Source organism: Carcharodon carcharias, chromosome 4, assembly GCF_017639515.1.
Source record: "Carcharodon carcharias isolate sCarCar2 chromosome 4, sCarCar2.pri, whole genome shotgun sequence".
Lineage (NCBI taxonomy): Eukaryota > Metazoa > Chordata > Chondrichthyes > Lamniformes > Lamnidae > Carcharodon > Carcharodon carcharias.
This window is the reverse complement of record NC_054470.1, coordinates 169,547,053-169,559,722: the sequence shown is the minus strand read 5'-3', so window position 1 is coordinate 169,559,722 and position 12,670 is coordinate 169,547,053. Positions and strand designations below refer to the sequence as shown.

The following is a 12,670-nucleotide window of genomic DNA, read 5'->3' as shown; positions in this document are numbered from 1 at the left end:
AGAGGCACTGGCAAGAATCTTTCAATGTTCCCTGGATCTGGGGGACTGGAGAATTGCAAACATTACATCCATGTTCAAAATAGGTTGTAGAGATCAACCCTGCAATTACAGAAGTTTAACTTCAGTGGTGAGGAAACTTCTAGAACCAATTACTTGGGATAGAATTAACAGTCACATGGAAAAATGTGGATTGATTTGGAAAAGTCAGCATGGATTTGTTAAAGGAAAATTTTGCCTAACTAACTGCTGGAGTTTTTTGAAGAGGTAACAGAGATGGTTGATGACAGCAAGGCCGTTGATGTGCTGTATATAAACTCCCAAAAGGCGTCTGACACAATGCCACACAACAGATTTGTGAGGTAAGTTCTAGGTCATGGAATAAAAGCCACAGTAGCAATGTGGATACAAAATTGGCTGAGGGATAGGCAACAGAGAGTAATGGTTTATGAGTATGTTTTGGGCTGGCAGAAGGTTTGTAGTGGAGTTCCCCAGGGCTCGGTATTGGGACCCTTGCTTTTCCTGATGTAGATAAATAACCTAGATCTTGGTGTGCAGGGGACAATTTCAAAGTTTGTGGAGGACATAAAACTTGGGAGAATTGTAAACTGTGAGGACAGTGTAGAACTTCAAAAGGACATGGACACATTGGTGGAGTGGGCAGATAGTTGGCAGATGAAGTTCAATGCAGAGAAGTAAGAGGTGAGACACTTTGGTACAAAGAACATGGAGAGATAGTATAAAATAAGGGATACTATTCTAAAGGGTGTGCAGAAGCAGAGAGACCTGGGTGTACATGTACATAAGTCATTAAATGCGGCAGGAGAGATAGAGAGAGCTGTTTCTAAAGCATACAGTATTCTAGGCTTCATTAATAGGGGCATAGAGTACAAGAGTGGAGAGGTTATGATGAATTTATATAAGACACTGATTAGACCTCTGCTGGTGTATTGGGTACAGTTCTGGGCATCACACTATAGGAAGGATGTGAACACATTGGAGAGAGTGCAGAAGAGGTTTACAAGAATGGTTCCAGGGGTGAAACACTTCAGTTATGAGGAAAAATTGGAGAAGTTGCGACTGTTTTCCTTGGAGAGGAGAAGGCTGAGAGGAGACTTGATAGAAGTTTTCAAAATCATGAGGGATCCAGACAGAGTAGATAGGGAGAAACTGACCTCACCCATAAACGGACCAAGAACCAGAGTGCACAGTTTTAAAGTGTTTTGCAAAAGAAGCAAATGCAAGATGAGAAAAAACTTTTTCACACAGCGAATAGTTAGGGTTTGGAATGCACTGCCTGGAAGTGCGGTGGAGGCAGGTTCAACCTGAGGTATTCAAGAGGGCATTGGATGATTATTTATATAGAAACAATGTGCAGGGTCTAGGGGAAAAGGCAGGAGATTGGTACTAAGTTAAAATGCTCAGAGAGCCGGTGCAGACACGATGGACCGAATGGTCTCCTTCTACACCATAACAATTCTGTGATTCTGTGATCAGAGATTGGGGAATAAAGCAAAAAATGCTGGAAACACTCAGTGAGTCAGTTAGTATTTGTGGAGAGAACAGATGAGTTCATGTTTGAAGTGTAGACCCTTCCAAAGAACTGGAAGAGGTGACAGATGAAAAAAAACAATTAGAAAGCATCTGAACAAAGGAAAAGGAGAAAGAGAATACTGAATGGCCTGTAAGCTGCTTAACTGGAAAACGGGAGATAGTTAAATTACTGAAGTGATTCCAGGATATCTGGGGTGCTTGTTCCTGTTCAATGCCATAGACTTTTCTTGGTGATCTTTCAGTATTGTTTTGGATATTTTTGCCACAAGTTTTCTTTCAGGTCAATGATTCTTTTCTGACAACCTTCTGCATTTAAATGAAGCTTACACATTCAGTGTGTTTCTTGCTACTATTGTCCACGTGCACACATCTGCTTCAAGTGTTGATAACAACACTGCTGTTCCCATGAAAAGCATATTGATATTTTGCAAAAACATTATTTATTCAGATCAGATTGGCAGAATCGTTTTGCCCTTTGTCTCTTTCTGGACACCATTTTGTGCCTTTATTATCACTAACATACAATGGCAGATTCATTTGCATTTGTTAGCATATATTGTGATACACAAAGTGTTTCGTTGGGTTAGTAGATCCGCACAATGGGAACTAGCTTGTCTTAATTTGCTGCTGGCAGCAATTTAAGGAAGCAATTTCCATCGATGACTGCCTTTATATGTCTGCAGTGTCTGTAGCCTGTTAGTACCTGGACGATATGTGAGGGACTACAACAGTATTTCAGTAAAGAATGGTATCGGTTTGGGAAGGATTAATAGCATGGAAATAGATCATTTGGTCTATCGTTATTAATTTGCTTTGTTATTCAGCTATGCAAATATTCACAGTTCTTCACTTGATTTTCCAGCTGTAGTTCATCAAAGGACCACATTTAGGGCACTAGTCCTACATTAAAGAATTTCTAATTTGCTAAACTGAATGTAATATTTCTTTAAAAAATGTATTAATCATTAACTGTTTCTTGGCTACTAGCTTAGTGATTTATATCAGCACTTGTGTTTCTTTAAAATGATAAAATCAAGCTGTTGCTAAAAATGAAAGTCTGTTATTCACCAGAGAATTTAATGCCTGATTCTGGTTTCCCTTCAGTTGTTGTATCTGAATTAATCACCGAGGGGCTGGAGATCACAGTGTTTGAGGTAAGATGCTTCAACTTTAGTTTATTGGTTTTGCCCACCTCGCTTAAGACTAGGGGCTGGATTTTGGTTACTGAGACAGATAGCTGGAGTTGGGAAATTTCCTGATTTCCTGAAATTTCCTGCCTTGGGAAAAATTAATCTGAAGCAAGCGATTTTCGCTGTGGTGGTGGGTGGGGTTGGTGGAGTGGGGCTTGTTGACCCCGGAAGCAAAGTGTAGGCAGCCACAGGGGCAGGGGAGTGCCATGGTGGGTTGGTTAGAAGGCCCAGCTCTGTTCTCTGGGACTTGGGCAGTTATTTTAGAAGCTGTTAGGCCCCCCAGCCCTCATTATTCTCACCCACACACCCCGCACCCCCACCCACGCCCCCGATCCATCATGCCCTCCATGCCAACTCAATCTCAACTCATGTCCTCTACTCACCCAATGGTCCGTCATACCCTCCATGCCAACTTCACAGCCACTTACCCAGTATCTACCATTGGCAGACTTCAGGAGCCATGTGGAGATGAAAAGAAATAAACTTCCGATTGAGTACAGCTCTCACTCATATACACTTTATCATGAAATCAAACTCCCATTCATAAAGTCCATTCAAAGCTTTTAAATCTGTTCAAGTGGTTAATCTCTAACAAAAACAAGTTTCTATTCAGAACCCACTACAAAAACAGCTAATGCTTTAATGAAGTCTTCAATTTCACCAGTGACATAGGGAGGCCTACACCATGTAGGAAGCCCGGCGGCTTTGGATGCACAGGCTTGTGTCAGGCAGAGTGCGAGGGGTGGGAATCTCCTTTAACCCTCCACCAGCCTCTTGAACATGTCTGCTCACTACCACCGTGGCCCCACCCCCCTCCCCCCCCCCCACCCCCACTCCACCCCCACCACACCTCATTATTACCACCCTTCTCAAGATCCCCAACCCTGGACCTATCTGAGCTCCTCAACACTGGGGACAACTTTAGTCCCAGCAGTGGCCTCCGCCCCTGGTGGCACTATTCGGACTACAGAGCAGCCAGCCATATGATTGGCCAACAGCTCACTAAGGGAGGACTTACTCCTGAGATAGGGGAAGAAGTCTCACCTGAAAGCGAGTCCTCATCATCAGCTCTGGACCCTATGAAGCCTTATGACATCAGGTCAAACATGGGCAAGGAAACATTCAGCTGATTACCACATACTGCTCCTCAGCTGATGAATCAGCATTCACTCCTCCTTGTTGAACACCAACTGGAGGAAGCACTGAGGGTGGCAAGGACACAGGATGTACTCTGGATTTCAATGTCAATCACCAAGAGTGGCTCGGTAACACCACTACTGAGCAAGCTGGATAAATCCTAACAGACATAGCTGCTAGATTGGGTCTTCAGCAGGTGGTGAGGGAACCAACAAGAGGGAAAAAATAACTTGACTTCATCCTCACCAATCTGCCTGCCACAGTATTGGTAGGAGGGACCACTGCAAATTTCTTGTAGAGATGAAGTCCCATCTTCACATTGAGGATACCCTGCATCATGTTATGTGGCACTACCATTGTGCAAAATGGCATAGATTTCAAACAATCTAGTAACTGTGCATCCATGTGGCACTGTGAGCCATCGACAGCAGCAGAATTGTATACAACCACAATCTATAACCTCATGGCCCGGCATATCATCTACTCTACCGTTATCATTAAGCTGAGCGAATCAATCCTGGTTCAATGAAGAGTGCAGGAGTACATACTAGGAGCAACACCAGGCATACCTAAAAATGAGGTGTCACCTGGTGAAATACAACACAAGACTACTTGCATACTAAACAGCAGAAGCAGCATGTGATAGACAGAGGTAAGAGATCCGACAACCAACAGATCAGATCTAAGCTCTGCAGCCCTGCCACATCCTGTCCTGAATGGTGGTGGACAATTAAACAACTCACTGGAGAAGGAGGCTCCACAAATATCCCCATCCTCAATGATGGGAGAGCCCAGCGCATCAGTGCAAAAGACAAGGCTGAAGCCTTTGCAGCAATCTTCAGCCAGAAGTGCCGAATGCCATCTCAGCCTCCTCTTGAGGTCCCCAACATCACAGATGCCAGTCTTCAGCCAATTTGATTCACGCCACACGATATCAAGAAATAGCTGAAGGCACTGGATACTGCAAAGGCTACGGGGCCTGACAATATTCCAGCAATAGTAATGAAAACTTGTGCTCCAGAACTTGCTGTGCCCCTAGCCAAGCTGTCCCAGTACAGCTACAACACTGACATCCACCCAGCAATGTGGAAAATTGCCCAGGTATATCTTGTCCACAAAAAGCAAGACAAATCCAACCCAACCAATTACTTCCTCATCAGTCTACTCTCTATCATCAGTAAAGTGATGGAAGGAGTCACCAACAGTGCTATCAAGTGACACTTGCTTAGCGATAACCTGGTCACAGACACTCAGATTGGGTTCAGCCAGGGCCACTTGGTTCCTGACCTAATTAATGAACACAAGAGGTGAGGTGAGAGTGACTGCCATTGACATTAAGGCAGCATTTGACTGAATGTGGCATCAAGGAGCCCTAACAAAACTGAGTCAATGGGAATCAGAGGGAAAACTCTCCACTGGTTGAAGTAATACCTAGTGGAAAGGAAGATGGTTGTGGTTGTTGGAGGTCAATCGCCTCAGTTGCAGGACATCACCGCAGGAGTTCCTCAGGGTAGTGTCCTCGGCCCAACCATCTTCAGCTGCTTTATCAATGACCTTCCCCCATCATAAGGTCAGAAGTGGGGATGTTTGCAGATGATTGCACAATGCTCAACATTAACATCCTGGGGGTTACCATTGACCAGAAACTGAACTGGACTAGCAATATAAATACTGTGGCTACAAGAGCAGGTCAGAGGTTGGGAATTCTGTAGAGAGCAATTGACCTCCTGGCTCCCCAAAGTCTGGCCACCATTTAGACAGCCCCTTCTAAACCCATGGCCTCTAGCCTCCCCTCAAGGGCAGCAGATGCTTGGGAACACCACCTCCAAGTCACACAACATCCTGACTTGGAAATATATTGCCGTTCCTTCACTGTTGCTGGGTCAAAATCCTGGAACTCCCTCCCTAACAGCACAGTGGGTGTTCCTATAACACATGGACTGTAGCAGCTCCAGAAGATGGCTCACGACCACCAAGGGCAATTAAGGATGGGCAAAATGCTGGTCTACCTGGCGATGCCCACATCCTGTGAACAAGTATATAAAAAAATTCAATTTATGGTGCTCCCAGCATTAAAGGGACATCCGTTGGGATCATGGGCGGACTCCCCGCTGACTTTTAACCCAGGGCACGGGGACCACAGCGCCCCATAAAATCCAGCTCTATGTTATTCCCCTATGAGACCCTTGGTTGATGAAAACCCAGTTCTCATTGTTCGCCTTGTAAAAAAGATAAGAAAGAAGAAGGCAATGGGATTTAGATCAAACTTGAAGAGTAATGCTACTCCTTAATTATTTTATTTTAATAATTTAGCATTTGGACCCAATTTAACAATTTTTTGTTGAGATCCTATAGCCAAAACAAAATTGGCCCATTGGCTCCATTTGATCCATCTCAGAGTAAATCTACAGGTTTGTTAGCATTTCATGAAGTATGCATGGATCAAGTTTCATTATTGAAACAGAAATCAGATTGTGGCCTTGGAAGTGAACAATATAGATTTATGTTTTTAATAAAAGTAGAGTAAAGATGACATGTAGGTGATTAATTATATATGAGTCATTGCTGCCAATTTCCCTTTGTCCCAGTTGTGTGCATCCAACCTTTTTATGTGTACGTTTGAATATGTTGGACTTCAATATCCAGCTTGCCAATCCACAAAGCAATGTTTAACTACAGTAACTTAAACATATGGATTTCAGTTAGGTGTAGCATGACTAGTTGGACAGTTTTAACGTTTCTATCTGCACGTTTAGGCCACTGATGGTGATGCCGGGAAGAATGGCATTATTACATTCTGTATTGCGGAGGTCACTTTTTCTCCAGCAGATGCACTGCCGATCAACAAAACAGCAGAAGAGTCTTTTTATATTCAAACCTCTTTAAACAGCAAGTACATTTGGGAGGGCAGCCTAAGGTACGTAACATCGAACTTTGGTTTCTGGCATTATCAATCAATGGGTACAAAAATAATGGGAGAAGTTACAATCTGTGTTATTGGTGTACAAATATTTCAGCCCAGATTTCTGACTCCTCTTACCACTGCCCCCTCTCCCCACCCTGTGCCCAGTGAGAACAGGCAGGCAGGTGGTTTAAAACATCAGCAGCATGGCACTCACCTGGAGCCATATTGTGCACCTGCCCCTTGCCATTTTAACAGGCGTGTTTCAGATAGCCTCGTTCAGGTTCAAGGGTCAAGTTAAGGGCCCAGCACGTTGGCCTCAATATTAGCCCCCCTCCCCCGCCAACATGGGCAGGAGGGGTCAGCAGTGTTGTGGTTAAAGACCTAATCATTGGGATGTTGTCCTCTGACCTGCTGAGTTCTTCAGCCATTTTGACCTCCTCCACTGCTTTCTGTCTGCCCCTACATATCAGGACCATTGTGACTGGCAGCAGTGGTGTTGGCTCTTCGTGCCAGCCTCACCAGGGAAACCAGTGCCATGGAGCAGCAACCCCAGAAGTCTGAAAAGTCTTTTTTGTATTTCTGTAATCTTTTCTTTGGTGGCCAGGAGTAGCAAGTGTGCTCGGTGTGTTCAGCTGCCTGAAGAATCCTTGGGCCTTCCCTGACTGCAGTCACTTCACACCCTGTCTTTCGCTTACGTTGCCAGGGATTGTGCCCACAGTTCCCCGGCAGCAGCTCTCTGTCACACTCAAACTACTCCCGACATCATTGAAGCAGGTTTGCAGGCTGCCAGGGCTTCATGTCACCACTTGCTCTGAGTTACAGTTGGGGCTTTGATGAATTTATCAGAAATTTCTTTGTCATCTCTTTTAATTGTATTAGCCAAACACTCAGTTAGAAAAGCAGACTAAGAAATTTCATTGGAGGGCATTAATTGTTCATACGTCAATATTGCACGGTGTAATGTTGAGCAGTTGGATTAAAGTGGCAGTGATCATTCAACTGCCTCTGTTGTTATTACAATGTACATGCAATATCTTTCAGCAAACCTCTCCTGTCTCTCTCCAAAATCCACATTATAAAATGGTTGACAGAGATTTGTTCATTACCTGTAGTGTGATTTAAACACTTGTTATTGAAAGGCAAATTCAAAATACAAAGCAAGGGATCCAGATTGCCAACGAAAGGGCAGCATTTCCAATGCTTCATCTTTGAACAGTTAAGTTTGTGCCATCTGGCTTTCCACCTTCTCCTGAAAGCAGCAGGTTGAGTCTGCTCAACAATGTTGGCAATGATTTCTTCGTAACTATCTTTTGCAGCTTGAGGAGCTTCTGCGTAGAGTCATTGAGCTGGAGGCTGAGCTGCAGGCACTGTGACACATCAGGGAGGGGGAAGTTACCTGGATGCTTTGTACCAGGAGGCAGTCACACCATTTAGGATAGGGTCTTCTGATTTGGTCAGGGACTATGACTGCGAGTGAGGCAGGTAAGAGGACTCAGAGGGCAGGAGTGCAGGAGTGTGAGCCTCTGCAATTATCCAATAGGTCTGAGGCTCTCTCAGCTTGTTTGGATGAGAGTGGTGGCTGTAGAATGAATGAGCAAACTGACCATGGCACCATGGTACAGGAAGCCATTCAACTAGGGGGAGCAAAAAGGAATGTAGTGGTAATAGGGGATAGTATAGTGAGGGGAATTGACACTGTTTTCTGGAGCAAAAAGCAATAGTCCAGATGGCTGTGATGCCTTCCTGGTGCCAGGGTTCAGGACATCTGCTCAGGGCTGCAGAGGAACTTGCAGTGGGACGGGGAGGATGCAGTGGTCATGGTCTATGTAGGTACCTTCAACATAGGTAGGACTAAGAAAGAGGTTCTTCATAGACAATATGAGGAGTTGGGCATAAATTTAAAAATCAGAACCTCAAAGGTAATAATCTCTGGATTATTACCTGAGCCACGTGCAAATTGGCATAAGGTACATAATGTTAGAGGGATAAATACATGGCTCAAAGACTGGTGTGGGAGAAGTGGGTTCCGATTTTTGGGTCACTGGTACCATTACTGGAGAAAGTGGGATTTGTACTGCTGAGATAGTCTCCACCTGAACTGTGCTGGGACCAGTGTTCTAGCGAGCCACATAACAAAGGAAATAGAGAAGGTTTTAAACTAAATAGTGAGAGTAAGGGATCAAATTTGGGAAGATGTGGTAAATCAAAGAGTAGAGACAAGGCAAGAGGGAAAGATATTAATGTGGGAAATGATAAGCAGACCATGATAGGAAAGGACAGAGAGTACATGGAGTACAAATCCAAGAGTAAATAAGCAGATAAGGCTAGATTTTACAAAAATAATAAAAGGACAAAACTAAAGGCTCTGTATCTGAATACACATAGTATTCGAAGCAAAACAAGCGAATCGGGAGTGCAAACAGAACTAAATAAATATGATCTGAGAGCCATTACAGAGACATGGCTGCAGGTGACATAGATTGGACCTGAATATTGAAGGGTACATGACATTTAGGAAGGACAGAAAGCTAGAAAAAGGTGGAGGAGTGGCTCTGTTAATTAATGATGGTATTAGCACATTAGAGAGGAATGAGCTAAGTTCAGGAAACCAGGATGTAAAATCTGTTTAGGTAGAGATGCGAACTGATAAAGGCAAGAGGTCACTTGCGGGAGTGGTATACTGGCCCCCTAAGAGTAACCATATGGTAGGACGGGTATAAATGATGAAATAATGGAAGCTTGTTGGACCTTTTTCTGGTTGGTAAGACGTAACGACTGGTGTGCCACAGGGATCAGCGCTGGGGCCTCAACTTTTTACAATTTATCTCAGTGACTTGGATGAAGGGACCGAAGGAATGGCTGCTAAATCTGCTGATGACAAAGATAGGTAGGAATGTAAGCTGTGAAGAGGACACAAGGAGGCGACAAAGGGATGTAGATAGGTTAAGTGAGTGGGCAAAACCTGGCAAATGGGCTATAATGTGGGAAACTGTGAAATATACATTTTTTTAGGACAAATAAAAAGGAAGCATATTATCTAAATGGTGAGAGATTGCAGAGCTCTGAGATCCAGGGGGATCTAGGTTCCCTAGTCCATGAATCACAAAAGGCGAGTGTGCAGCAGGTACAGCAAGTAATTAGGAAAGCTAGTAAAGTGCTATAATTTATTGTGAAGGGAATTGAATACAAAAGTAGAGAGGTTATGCTTCAGTTACACAGGGCATTGGAGAGACCGCATCTGGAGTACTGTGTACAGTATTAGTCACCTTATTTAAGGAAGGATGTAATGCGTTGGAAGCAGTTCAGAGAAGGTTTACTAAACTAATACCTGGATTGGGTGAGTTACCTTATGAGGAAAGATTGGACAGGCTGGGCTTGTATCTGCTCGAGTTTAGAAGAGTAAGAGGCAACTTGATTATAAGATCCTGAGGGGCCTTGACAAGGTTGATGTGGAGAGGATGTTTTCTCTTGTGGGAGAATCTAGAACTGGGGGGCGTTGTTTAAAAATAAGAGGTCACCCATTTAGGACAGAGATGAGGAGAAATTTTTTCTCTCAGAGGGTTGTGAGTCTTTGAAACTCTTCTCAAAAGGCGGTGAGAGCACAGTCTTTGAATATTTTTGCTCAGACTGTGTTATCATCCTCCAGTTCTCCACACAAGAGGGAAGGGACTGTCACCAATAACAGAGAGCAGCTGCCAGAAGCAACACTTGCTTCCTGCTCAGAATAGAACATTATAAATCCTCCTCGTGGTCTGTGAGACCAAATACTCTAGAAACACATTTCTCTCAAAAAAACTATAAAAATGATCCCTATGAGGCAGACAACTTGCATTTACGTAGCACCTTTACCTAGAATTTCATGCAGCAAAGAAACTGGTCACTCAGTCCAAGTAGTCTGTGCTGGTGTTTACATTCTGCATGAGTATTCTCCCATTCGTGTGACCTCATCTCAGCTTTTTAGCATATCTTTCCGGTTCTTTTTTCTCTCATGCACTCATCAAGTTTCTGTTCAAAAGCATGTACGATTCATTAACTAACTTTAAAGAATCTGCAACTGATTTCCACTACATCCTTAAAGCTTTGGGAGAAGTAGCTGTACCTTTGAAAATCTGCCCTAGAGATTCTGCTTTTAAGGATAGCTTCCTGTATCTGCAAGTGATGGTTCTTTTTGGAAATTTACTGGGTGTCTGCAGCAGACGACACTAGAGAGCCTCGATCACCTCATATTGTAATGAGCTCCACATTCTTAACCACTCTCTGCTTAAAGAAATTTCTCCTTATTTGCCGGTTGGATTTATATCCTTTCTGTACTACAACATCTCAAGGCAATTCACAAGAGTGGCACCAAACAAAATTGAGCCACATAAGAAGCTATTAGAACAGGTGATCCAGGTCTTGGTTTTAAGGATCACCATAAAGGAGGACAGGGTAGAGACAAGGAGAAGCTTAGGGGAGAGAGTTCCAGAGTTTATTGCCTATAGGCAGCTGGAGAAATGGCCACCAATGGTGGAGCAAAGGGAGTCGGAATGCACAAGAGGCCAGAAAGAGAGTAACTGTAGAACATTTTGAGTGTACCTGAAATCAGAACACGGTCTTAGCAATTACTTGTGTCGTTTTATTTGAAGAATAAGAAATCATTTGGACTTTACACTGAAGGGAAGCTGGAAGATAAAAGTTGCTGCCATTGATGGAGGATTACCCAGCAACACTGTTCATCAGCTATTAGAAGTAAGTTTCTATCTTGCTGCAGTGCTTTCTCTGTACTCTTAGCATTTTGAATTTTGGATTTGAAAACTGAGCAGAGCAGTTGATGTGTATTCAAAATATTTCTTTGGTGACTATGGGCAGGATCTTTAGGTTGGTGAACAGGGGACAGGGCTCACTCGTCGACACATAAAATGATGTGGGATAACGTCACAGAATCACAGAGCAGAGGAGGTCCTTCGGCCCATCAAGTCTGCATCGACACATGAGAAACACCTGACCGACCTATCTAATCCCATTTACCAGCACTTGGCCCATAGCCTTGAACGTTATGATGTGCCAAGTGCTCATCCAGGTACTTTTTAAAGGATGTGAGGCAACCCGCCTCCACCACCCTCCCAGGCAGTGCATTCCAGACCGTCACCACCCTCTGGGTAAAAATGTTTTTCCTCACATCCCCCTAAAACTCCTGCCCCTCACCTTGAATTTATGCCCCCTTGTCACTGACCCTTCAACTAAGGGGAACAGCTGCTCCCTATCTGCCCTGTCCATGCCCCTCATAATCTTGTACACCTCGATCAGGTCATCCCTCAGTTTACTGTACTCCAACAAAAACAACCCAAGTCTATCCAAACTCTCTTCATAACTTAAATGTTTCATCCCAGGCATCATCCTGGTAAATCTCCTCTGCACCCACAGTGCAATCACATCTTTTCTATAATGTGGTGACCAGAACCGCGCGCGGTACTCCAGCTGTGGCCTCACTAATGTCTATACAACTCCAACATGACCTCCCTACTTTTGTAATCCATGCCTTGATTGATAAAGGCAAGTGTCCCATATGCCTTTTACACCACCCCACTAACATGCTCCTCTGCCTTCAGAGATCTATGGACACACACGCCAAGGTCCCTTTGTTCCTCAGAACTTCCTAGTGTCGTGCCATTCATTGAATACTTCCTTGTCAAATTACTCCTTCCAAAGTGTATCACCTCACATTTTACAGGGTTAAATTCCATCTGCCACTTATCTGCCCATTTGACCATCCTGTCTATATCTTCCTGTAGCCCAAGACACTCAACCTCACTGTTAACCACCCAGCCAATCTTTGTGTCATCCGCAAACTTACTAATCCTACCCCCCACATAGTCATTTATATAAATGACAAATAATAGGGGACTGA

General features: G+C 43.9%; 1 pseudogene; it reads right to left on the bottom strand.

Moving 5' to 3' along the window:
• Positions 1–10,404: 10,404 nt before the first annotated feature.
• Positions 10,405–10,608, bottom strand: LOC121277565 (annotated as a pseudogene).
• Between the last annotated feature and the right edge of the window lie 2,062 nt (positions 10,609–12,670).